Source organism: Chiloscyllium punctatum, chromosome 10, assembly GCF_047496795.1.
Source record: "Chiloscyllium punctatum isolate Juve2018m chromosome 10, sChiPun1.3, whole genome shotgun sequence".
NCBI lineage: Eukaryota > Metazoa > Chordata > Chondrichthyes > Orectolobiformes > Hemiscylliidae > Chiloscyllium > Chiloscyllium punctatum.
The window spans coordinates 114,826,983-114,840,300 of record NC_092748.1 but is presented as its reverse complement, the minus strand read 5'-3'; the positions used below and the strand labels follow the sequence as shown (position 1 = coordinate 114,840,300).

General features: G+C 54.7%; 1 protein-coding gene across 3 annotated transcripts in view; it reads right to left on the bottom strand.

Moving 5' to 3' along the window:
* Positions 1-8,110, bottom strand: part of tmem198ab (transmembrane protein 198ab) — a 140,339-nt gene extending 132,229 nt beyond the window's left edge. Inside the window, exon 1 of one of the 3 annotated variants that reach the window (XM_072579990.1) lies at positions 7,965-8,110. The gene's annotated coding sequence lies outside the window, so the exon portion shown is untranslated. Of the gene's footprint in view, positions 1-7,506; positions 7,624-7,764; positions 7,915-7,964 lie in introns of those variants that run through there. The other 2 variants (XM_072579991.1, XM_072579989.1) reach the window with 2 other exon arrangements.
* Between the last annotated feature and the right edge of the window lie 5,208 nt (positions 8,111-13,318).

Genomic DNA, 13,318 nt, shown 5'->3' with positions numbered 1-13,318 from the left:
CTGTCCCTAACCCTGACCCTGTCCCTAACCCTGACCCCTGTCCCTAACCCTAACCCTGTCCCTAACCCTGACCCTGTCCCTAACCCTGACCCCTGTCCCTAACCCTAACCCTGTCCCTAACCCTGACCCTGTCCCTAACCCTGACCCTGTCCCTAACCCTAACCCTGTCCCTAACCCTGACCCTGTCCCTAACCCTGACCCCTGTCCCTAACCCTAACCCTGTCCCTAACCCTGACCCTGTCCCTAACCCTAACCCTTGTCCCTAACCCTAACCCTGTCCCTAACCCTGACCCTGTCCCTAACCCTAACCCTTGTCCCTAACCCTAACCCTGTCCCTAACCCTAACCCTGTCCCTAACCCTGACCCTGTCCCTGACCCTGACCCTGTCCCTGACCCTGACCCTGTCCCTAACCCTGACCCTGTCCCTAACCCTAACCCTGTCCCTAACCCTGACCCTGTCCCTAACCCTAATCCTGTCCCTAACCCTGACCCTGTCCCTAACCCTAACCCTTGTCCCTAACCCTAACCCTGTCCCTAACCCTAACCCTGTCCCTAACCCTAACCCTGTCCCTAACCCTGACCCCTGTCCCTAACCCTAACCCTGTCCCTAACCCTGACCCTGTCCCTAACCCTAACCCTTGTCCCTAACCCTAACCCTTGTCCCTAACCCTAACCCTTGTCCCTAACCCTGACCCTGTCCCTAACCCTAACCCTTGTCCCTAACCCTGACCCTGTCCCTGACCCTGACCCTGTCCCTAACCCTGACCCTGTCCCTAACCCTGACCCTGTCCCTAACCCTAACCCTTGTCCCTAACCCTGACCCTGTCCCTAACCCTGACCCTGTCCCTGACCCTGACCCTGTCCCTAACCCTAACCCTTGTCCCTAACCCTAACCCTGTCCCTAACCCTGACCCTGTCCCTAACCCTAACCCTTGTCCCTAACCCTAACCCTGTCCCTAACCCTAACCCTTGTCCCTAACCCTGACCCTGTCCCTAACCCTAACCCTTGTCCCTAACCCTAACCCTGTCCCTAACCCTAACCCTTGTCCCTAACCCTGACCCTGTCCCTAACCCTGACCCTTGTCCCTAACCCTAACCCTTGTCCCTAACCCTAACCCTGTCCCTAACCCTAACCCTTGTCCCTAACCCTGACCCTGTCCCTAACCCTGACCCTTGTCCCTAACCCTAACCCTTGTCCCTAACCCTAACCCTGACCCTGTCCCTAACCCTGACCCTTGTCCCTAACCCTAACCCTTGTCCCTAACCCTAACCCTGTCCCTAACCCTAACCCTGTCCCTAACCCTGACCCTTGTCCCTAACCCTAACCCTTGTCCCTAACCCTAACCCTAACCCTGACCCTGTCCCTAACCCTAACCCTGTCCCTAACCCTGACCCTGGTCCTTGCACTGCTGATGTCCGGAATTGGGATTGGGCCCATTCACACAGAAACACCCAACAAGAGCCTGGTCCACCACCCTCACTCACCCCACCCCAACACACACTGACACACACCCCAACACACACTGACACACACCCACACACCCCAACACACACTGACATACACTGACACACACCCCAACACACACTGACACACACCCCAACAAACACTGACACACACCCCAACACACACTGACACACACCCACACACCCCAACACACACTGACACACACTCACACACCCCAACACACACCCCAACACACACTGACACACACCCACACACCCCAACACACACTGACACACACTCACACACCCCAACACACACCCCAACACACACTGACACACACCCACACACCCCAACACACACTGACACACACCCACACACCCCAACACACACCCCAACACACACTGACACACACCCACATACCCCAACACACACTGACACACACCCCAACAAACACTGACACACACCCCAACACACACTGACACACACCCACACACCCCAACACACACTGACACACACTCACACACCCCAACACACACCCCAACACACACTGACACACACCCACACACCCCAACACACACTGACACACACTCACACACCCCAACACACACCCCAACACACACTGACACACACCCACACACCCCAACACACACTGACACACACCCCAACAAACACTGACACACACCCCAACACACACTGACACACACCCACACACCCCAACACACACTGACACACACTCACACACCCCAACACACACCCCAACACACACTGACACACACCCACACACCCCAACACACACTGACACACACTCACACACCCCAACACACACCCCAACACACACTGACACATACCCACACACCCCAACACACACTGACACACACCCACACACCCCAACACACACTGACACACACCCACACACCCCAACACACACCCCAACACACACTGACACACACCCACACACCCCAACACACACTGACACACACCCCAACACACACTGACATACACTGACACACACCCCAACACACACTGACACACACCCACACACCCCAACACACACTGACACACACCCACACGCCCTAACACACACTGACACACACCACAACACACACTGACACACACCCACACACCCCAACACACACTGACACACACTCACACACCCCAATACACACCCCAACACACACTGACACACACCCACACACCCCAACACACACTGACACACACCCACACGCCCTAACACACACTGACACCCACCCACACACCCTAACACACACTGACACACACCCCAACACACACTGACACACACCCACACACCCCAACACACACTGACACACACTCACACACCCCAACACACACCCCAACACACACTGACACACACCCACACACCCCAACACACACTGACACACACTCACACACCCCAATACACACTGACACACACTCACACACACCACACACCTCAACACACACTCACACACACCACACACCTCAACACACACTCACACACACCCACACACCCCAACACACACTGACACAACTGACACACACACACACACACCAACACACACTGACACACACTCACACACCCCAACACACACTGACACACACCCACACACCCCAACACACACTGACACAACTGACACACACACACACCAACACACACTGACACATACCCACACACCCTAACACACACGGACACACACCCTGACACACACCCACACACCCTGACACACCCCAACACACACTGACACACACCTCAACACACCCTAACACACACTGACACACACCCAACTCACACTGATACACACTGACACACACCCACACACCCCAACACATAGACACACCCCAACAACACTGACTCACACCCCCAACACACACTGACACACACCCACACCCCAACACACACTGACACCCCCCCAACATACACTGACACACACACCCTCACCCAAACACACGCTGACACACACCCACACCCCAACACACACACCCACACACCTCAACACACACTGACACACACCCACACCCCAACACCCACCCACACACCTCAACACACACTGACACACACCCACACCCCAACACACACACCCACACACCTCAACACACACTGACACACACCCACACCCCAACACCCACCCACACACCTCAACACACACTGACACACACCCACACCCCAACACACACACCCACACACCTCAACACACACTGACACACACCCACACCCCAACACCCACCCACACACCTCAACACACACTGACACACACCCACACCCCAACACACACACCCCCACACCTCAACACACACTGACACACACCCACACCCCAACACACACACCCACACACCTCAACACACACTGACACACAACCACACCCCAACACACACCCACACACCTCAACACACACTGACACACACCCACACCCCAACACCCACCCACACACCTCAACACACACTGACACACACCCACACCCCAACACACACCCACACACCTCAACACACACTGACACACACCCACACCCCAACACACACATCCACACACCTCAACACACACTGACACACACCCACACCCCAACACACACCCACACACCTCAAGACACACTGACACACACCCACACCCCAACACACACACCCACACACCCACACATCACACCACACACTGACACACACCCACACGCCCTAACACACACTGACACACACCCTGACATACACTGACACACACCCACACACCCTGACACACCCCAACACACACTGACACACACCCAAACACACACTGACACACACCCCAACACACACTGACACACACTGGCACACACCCACACACCCTAACACACACTGACACACCCCACACCCCAACACACACCCACACCCCAACACACACACCCACACACCTCAATACACACTGACACACACCCACATACCCCAACACACACTGATACGCACCCACACCCCAACACACACTGACACGCACCCCCAACACACACTGACACACACACCCTCACCCAAACACACACTGACTCATCCCACACCCCAACACACACACCCACACACCTCAATACACACTGACAACCACCCACATACCCAACACACACTGACACACACCCACATACCCCAACACACACTGACACACACCCATACCCCAACACACACTGACACACACACCCTCACCCAAACACACACTGACACACCCCACACCCCAACACACACCCACACACCTCAACACACACTGACACACACCCACACCCCAACACATACACCTACATACCCCAACACACACTGACACACACCCACATACCCCAACACACACTGACACACACTCACACCCCAACACACACTGACACACACACCCTCACCCAAACACACACTGACACACCCCACACCCCAACACACACCCACACACCTCAACACACACTGACACACACCCACACCCCAACACACACACCCACACACCTCAATACACACTGACACACACCCACACCCCAACACACACACCCACACACCCCACCACACACTGACACACACCCACACACCCACAAACCCCAACACACACACACACCCCCAATACACACAAACACATACACACCCACACACCCGAACACATACACATACCCACACACCCCAACACACACACACCCCAACACACACTGACACACACATCCACAGACCCCAACACACACTCACACACACCACACACCTCAACACACACTCACACACACATCCACACACCCCCCAGCACAGTGACATACACCCACACACCTCAACACACACTGACACACACCCCAACACACACTGACACACACCCTAACACATACACCCACATACCCCAACATCCACACACCCCCAACACACACTGACATACACCCTCCAACACACACTGACACACACCCACACCCCCAACACACACTGACACTCACCCACACAACACTGACTCACATCCACACACCCCAACACACACTGACACACCCCCACACCCCCAACACATACTGACACACACCCACACACCCTAACACACACTGACATATACCCACACACCCCAACACACACTGACACACACACCCTCACCCCAAACACACACTGACACACACACACCCCAACACACACCCTTACACTCACACACCCCAACACACACTGACACACCCCAACACACACTGATTCACACCCCAACACACACTGACACACACCCACACACCCCAACACCCATTGACATGGACACACACCCCAACACACACACACACCCCAACACACACCCACACACAAACCGACATATACCCACACACCCCAACACATACTGACACACACCCACATCCCCAACACATACTGACACACACACACCCACACACACCCCAACACACACTGACTCACATGCACCCACACACACCCCAACACACACTGACTCACACACACACCGCCACACACAGACACACACACACCCCAACACACACTGACACACATACCAACACACACCCCAACAAACACTGACACTCACCCACACCCCCAACCCAAACTGACTCACACCCACACACACCCGAACACACAGTGACTCACACACCATCACCCCTGAACACACACTGACTCACACCCACACACACCCGAACACACACTGACTCAAACACCATCACCCCTGGCCACACACTGACTCACACCCACACACACCAACACACACCCACACACACCGACACTCACCCACACACACCCCAACACACAGTGACTCACACACCATCACCCCTGAACCCACACTGACTCACACCCACACACACCAACACACACCCACACACACCCCAACACAGTGACTCACACACCATCACCCCCGAACGCACACTGACTCACACCCACACACACCCGAACACACACTGACTCACACCCACACACACCGACACTCACCCACACACACCCCAACACACAGTGACTCACACTGACTCACACCCACACACACCCGAACACACACTGACTCACACCCACACACACCGACACTCACCCACACACACCCCAACACACAGTGACTCACACTGACTCACACCCACACACACCAACACACATCCATACACACCGACACTCACCCACACACACCCGAACGCACAGCGACTCAAACACCATCACCCCTGAACACACACTGACTCACACCCACACACACCAACACACACCCACACACACTGACACACACCCACACACACACTGACTCACACCCACACACATCCCAACACACACCCCCACACTCCCAAAACACACTGACACACCCCCTCACACACACACACACACACATACACACACAGAGATAACCCACTCCACTCTCATTCTATTGTTTCAATTCATCGTTCCCTCTCTCCTGCATGGTTTCCCTCTCCCTCCCTCCCCTCACACACTCACAGTCTCTGAAAATACAGATTATTTTTCATTTAATTTTAAACAGTAAACAATTCAGACGTGATGATTTCCATAATGCCATTGAACCAGAGACTGGAAGGAGCCTTCCTGTGTGTAATCTAGGGTCTGAATTAGAGAGAACAATGACAGGAGACTCCAGTGAGACCTGCGTTGTCTTGTTGTTTAAAACAAGCTCCTGCCTCTGTTGTTTCTCCCTGACTTTCTCTGTCCGTGGCCCTGTGCAGATTTTAAAGGCGGACATTAACAACGGGCTGCCTTCTCTTCATCCCCCTCCCCAGAAACCTGACACTCCCCAACCACCCCCCCCACCCCCCCCCGACTCTGTATGCACCGAGACCCCCATTGCTGTCAACCCCTCATTGTCCCTGACAGCTTGGCCTGTTCAAAACAAAAACTGCCTTTTGATCATATTGAGAGCAGCGAGGTGTCCTCACTGATAGAAGCCAGAGAGAGAGAGAGACAGAGATAATTAAATCCTGATTTCAACCTCTCTCTCTCTCTCTTTCTCTCTCTCTCTGCTGGTGATCTCCAGACCCAGAAAGAAAAACATCACATTCTACCAACTCTCCCTCCTGGGAGGTGAGGGGGGTCTCAAATCCCAGTCCAACTGCCTTGTTTATACAAATGCCTTCCCCCAGTATATTTCAGTCTTGGTCCTAAACCATGGTAAACAGGTACAGAAATGAAAGGGTACTCACCATCGTTCATGTGGTGCTTTAATCTCCGTCTCTCGTTTTCTCTCTCTCTCTCTCTCTTCACTTACTCCCTCCCTACATCCCACTCCTTTATTTTTCCTCAGTGTTACACACCAACCCCTCCCTCTCCCACTCCTCCCCAACCCCCTCAGCTCCTCCTCATAGACCTGCCTCCCACCCTCTTGTGCTCTGGGACCAGAGAGCTGCCAATACCCACAACAATAACAAAAACTCTAACAGAAACAGATACTGGAATATTACCTCACTCTCTCAGACCCGACCAACGAGCTGAAAGAACTGAGAGAGAGAGAGAGAGAGGGAGTCCCCCTTAAACACTAGACTGTTTCACAGTTCCCGGCATTAACCCTCACCATCCCCACTCCTCATTTCGCCTTTAGCCAACCTGCCCCTTCCTCTCCGCTCTGTAGAGTAGGGTGGAGGGGAGGGGGGGTATTTCCTACCTCCCAGGCTGGGGACGAACCAAGACAGACAGTCAGCTTCCACCCCTTCTGCATCCAGGGGAACGTTTGCCTCACAGCATTCAACCTCCTGCCTTTACACTGCAAATGGTGCGCTCCACATCAGAGGCTCCTCCAGCAACACAGACACAAGGCATTAACTGTGACACTGCTGAACCACTCTCACACGGATTACTGATCTCCAGTCCAACGACAACCAAATCACCAGGAGAACGGATAAAATCCCAGATCACCACTGCAAACCTGGCAGCATTAGGACTCCTGAAAAACGGTTATACCCAAAACTTCTCCACCTCCTGATGCTGCCTGCCTTGCTGTGTCCCCCTCCCTCCTGATGCTGCCTGCCTTGCTGTGTCCCCCTCCCTCCTGATGCTGCCTGCCTTGCTGTGTCCCTCTCCCTCCTGATGCTGCCTGCCTTGCTAGAACCAAGAACATAGAACAATACAGTACAGAACAGGCCATTCGGCCCACGATATTGTGCCGAACATTTCTCCTAGCTTAAGCACCCATCCATGTACCTATCCAATTGCCGCTTAAAGGTCACCAATCATTCTGACTCTGCCACTCCCACAGGCAGCGCATTCCATGCCCCCACCACTCTCTGTTTAAAGAACCCACCCCTGACATCTCCCCTATACCTTCCACCCTTCACTTTAAATTTATGTCCCCATGTAACACTCTGTTGTACCCGGGGAAAAAGTTTCTGACTGTCTACTCTATCTATTCCCCTGATCATCTTATAAACCTCTATCAAGTCACCCCTCATCCTTCGCTGTTCCAATGAGAAAAGGCCTAGCATTCTCAACCTATCCTCGTACGACCTATTCTCCATTCCAGGCAACATCCTGGTAAATCTTCTCTGCACCCTCTCCAAAGCTTCCACATCTTTCCTAAAGTGAGGCGACCAGAACTGCACACAGTACTCCAAATGTGGCCTTACCAAGGTCCTGTACAGCTGCAACATCACCTCACGACTCTTGAATTCAATCCCTCTGCTAATGAACGCTCATACACAATAGGCCTTCTTACAAGCTCTATCCACCTGAGTGGCAACTTTCAAAGATCTATGAACATAGACCCCAAGATCCCTCTGCTCCTCCACCTGACTAAGAACCCTACCGTTAACCCTGTATTCCGCATTCTTATTTGTCCTTCCAAAATGGACAACCTTACACTTGACAGGGTTGAACTCCATTTAAAAAGAGATTACAGAAGTGCTGTATTCCTCTCCCTCCTGATACTGCCTGCCTTGCTGTGTTCCCCTCCCTCCTGATGCTGCCTGCCTTGCTGTGTTCCCTCCCCCTCCTGATACTGCCTGCCTTGCTGTGTCCCCCTCCCTCCTGATACTGCCTGCCTTGCTGTGTCCCCCTCCCTCCTGATACTGCCTGCCTTGCTGTGTCCCTCTCCCTCCTGATGCTGCCTGCCTTGCTGTGTTCCTCTCCCTCCTGATACTGCCTGCCTTGCTGTGTCCCTCTCCCCCCCTGATACTGCCTGCCTTGCTGTGTCCCTCTCCCTCCTGATACTGCCTGCCTTGCTGTGTCCCCCTCCCTCCTGATACTGCCTGCCTTGCTGTGTCCCTCTCCCTCCTGATGCTGCCTGCCTTGCTGTGTTCCTCTCCCTCCTGATGCTGCCTGCCTTGCTGTGTCCCCCTCCCTCCTGATACTGCCTGCCTTGCTATGTTGCCCCAGCCTCCTGATACTGCCTGCCTTGCTGTGTCCCCCTCCCCCCTGATGCTGCCTGCCTTGCTGTGTCCCTCTCCCTCCTGATACTGCCTGCCTTGCTGTGTTCCCTCTCCCTCCTGATACTGCCTGCCTTGCTGTGTCCCTCTCCCTCCTGATGCTGCCTGCCTTGCTGTGTCCCTCTCCCTCCTGATGCTGCCTGCCTTGCTGTGTCCCTCTCCCTCCTGATACTGCCTGCCTTGCTGTGTCCCTCTCCCTCCTGATGCTGCCTGCTTTTCTGTGTTTTTCCAGCCTACTGCCTGTCTACCTCGGATTCCAGCATTTGCCGTTTTTTTGGTCTCTGACCCTGCTTTGCCCATACACTGCTTTCCCACGCACACCCGACAAGACAATCAGCAAAGGACAGGAAGAACGAAACATGCATTTTGATAGCGCCTATCACCACTCCAGTATGTTCCTATGTACTTACAGCCAAGGGATTGTTTCAGAGGTTTCTTGCTGCAGTAACTTAGGAGCTGCCTGAAGTCTCAGACCGACCGAACACGATCAACTTTCTGATTATGATCAGGATGAATGGGTTAGGCATGTTAGACCTCAAGGGAGCGGGTATATTCTCCTCTAATCATTTAAATAATGTTTGGGAATCTCTAATATTCACTTGAGTTGTCAGACCCAATACAACACTCCCTCAACTCTGGCCCTCTGGCAGTGTAGCACTCCCTCAATGCTGACCCTCCGACAGTGTATCACTCCCTCAGCACTGACCCTCCAATAGTGTGTCATTCCCTCAGCACTGACCCTCTGACAGTGCGGCACCCCCTCAGCACTGACGCTCCGACAGTGCGGCACTCCCTCAGTACTGACCCTCAAACAGTGCGACACTCCCTCAGCACTGACCCTCTGACAGTGCAGCACTCCCTCAACACGGACCCCCAGACAGTGCAGCACTCCCTCAGCACTGACCCTCTGACAGAGCTGCACTCCCTCAGCACTGACCCTCCGACAGTGCGGCACTCCCTCAGTACTGACCCTCTGACAGTGCGGCACTCCCTCAGCACTGACCCTGTGACAGTGCGGCATTCCCTCAGTACTAACCCTCTGACAGTTCGGCACTCCCTCAGCACTGTCCCTCTGACAGTGCGGCACTCCCTCAGTACTGACTCACCGACAGTGCGGCACTCCCTCAGTACTGACCCTCTGACAGAGCTGCACTCCCTCAGCCCTGACCCTCCGACAGTGCGGCACTCCCTCAGTACTGACCCTCCGACAGTGTGGCACTCCCTCAGTACTGACCCTCTGACAGAGCTGCACTCCCTCAGCACTGACCCTCTGACAGTGCGGCACTCCCTCAGTACTGACCCTCTGACAGAGCTGCACTCCCTCAGCACTGACCCTGTGACAGTGCGGCACTCCTCAGTACTGACCCTCTGACAGAGCTGCACTCCCTCAGTACTGATCCTCTGACAGTGCGGCACTCCCTCAGCACTGACCCTCCGACAGTGCGGCACTCCCTCAGCACTGACCCTCCGACAGTGCGGCACTCCCTCAGTACTGACCCTCTGACAGTGCGACACTCCCTCAGTACTGACCCTCTGACAGTGCGGCACTCCCTCAGTACTGACCCTCTGACAGAGCTGCACTCCCTCAGCCCTGACCCTCCGACAGTGCGGCACTCCCTCAGTACTGACCCTCCGACAGTGCGGCACTCCCTCAGTACTGACCCTCTGACAGAGCTGCACTCCCTCAGCACTGACCCTCTGACAGTGCGGCACTCCCTCAGTACTGACCCTCTGACAGAGCTGCACTCCCTCAGCATTGACCCTGTGACAGTGCGGCACTCCCTCAGTACTGACCCTCTGACAGAGCTGCACTCCCTCAGTACTGATCCTCTGACAGTGCGGCACTCCCTCAGCACTGACCCTCCGACAGTGCGGCACTCCCTCAGCACTGACCCTCCGACAGTGCGGCACTCCCTCAGCACTGACCCTCCGACAGTGCGGCACTCCCTCAGTACTGACCCTCCGACAGTGCGGCACTCCCTCAGCACTGACCCTGTGACAGTGCGGCACTCCCTCAGTACTGACCCTCCGACAGGAATTTGAACAGAACTTGACAGGGTCAACACTGGAGGGATGTTCCAGTTGACCAGGGAGTTCCGAACCCGGGGTCACCATCTCAGGAAACGGGGTGGGCCATTTCGGATGGAGATGGGGAGAAACATCTTCACCCAGAGAGTGGGCAGCTTGGGGGATTCTCTCTCACGGAGAGTGGTTCAGGTCAAAACATTAAATGTTTTCAAGAAGTGGGGTGGTTCGAGTTCTCTGGGCTAAACGAATCCAAGGGCATGGGGAGAAAATGAGATGTCGGGGGAGGGGGGGGGGGGGGGGGGGGTCTCTCTGAGGAATGCCCACCCTGAAGGAGTTTTGTTGTTCCCTCCAACAGGATTCCCAGGTGTCCCTTTCACCGTACACATCTTCATTGCTCTCCACGTCTCCTGAGACAGTGATTGCCAAAATTCACTTGCACAGCCACGTTTCCTTCCACGAATGTGCCCCACGGGATTTTCAACTCAAGTTCCACCCTCCATGTTTCAAATCCGACCAGGATTACAAGTCTCTCCAGGACGTCCACTGTTCTTCAATCTGCCGTTCCCACCGGATCCTGTAATCCACGATGAACACTCGACTCCAGGTTGCAGCATCATCGACCCAACCCCCCACCCCACCGTCTCTCAAAGCTGCGCTGCTCCCCAATTTCACTTCACCCGTCACCCTCAACAAAAGGAGAGCAAGCTCCAACAATATATAAACTCCAACCCCCTCCTGCACCGTCCTCCCCTTCTCTGACTCCAACCCCTCCCGTCACTCAGAGCTCAGCCCTTCCTCCAGGCGTCGGGTGGTAAGGGTTTGGTGATGGAGGAGGCCCAGGACCTGCATGTCTTCAGTAGAGTGGGAGGGGGAGTTAAAGTATTCAGCCACAGGGTTGATTGATGCGTGTGTCCCAGAGATTTTCTCTGAAATGTTTCACAAGTTGGCGTCCTGTCTCCCCGATGTGGAGGTGACTACATCAAGAGCACTGCCCCTTGGGCGAACACTTCAGCTCCCCCTCCCACTCCACTGAGGACATGGGCCTCCTCCATCGCCAAAACCCTAACCACCGGACACCTGGAGGAAGAACACTTCATCTTCCTTCTTGGGACCCTCCAACCACATGGGATCAATGTGGGTTTCACCAGTTTCCTCATTTCCCCTCCCTCCCACCTCATCCCAGATCCAACCCTCCAACTCACCACCGCCCTTTTCACCTGTCCATCCTCTTTCCCATCTATCCACTCCACCCTCCTCCTTTACCTCCACCTTCATCTACCTATTGCATTCCCAACCACCTTCCCCCCACCCCTCCCCCAGCCCCAACCCCGTCCCATTTATCTCTCAGCTCCCTTGGGCACCACATTCCTGATGAAGGACTTTGGCCTGAAAAGTTGATTCTCCTGCTCCTCGGATGCAGCCTGACCTGCTGTGATTTTCCCACTGTGATAGACGGTGCCCTCAATCACATCTGACCTACCACCCGTGTTTCCGCCCTTGCCCCTTCCCATCACCCACAACAGCGTAATCAGGACCCTCTTGTCCTCACTTTTCATCTCAACAGCCTCCA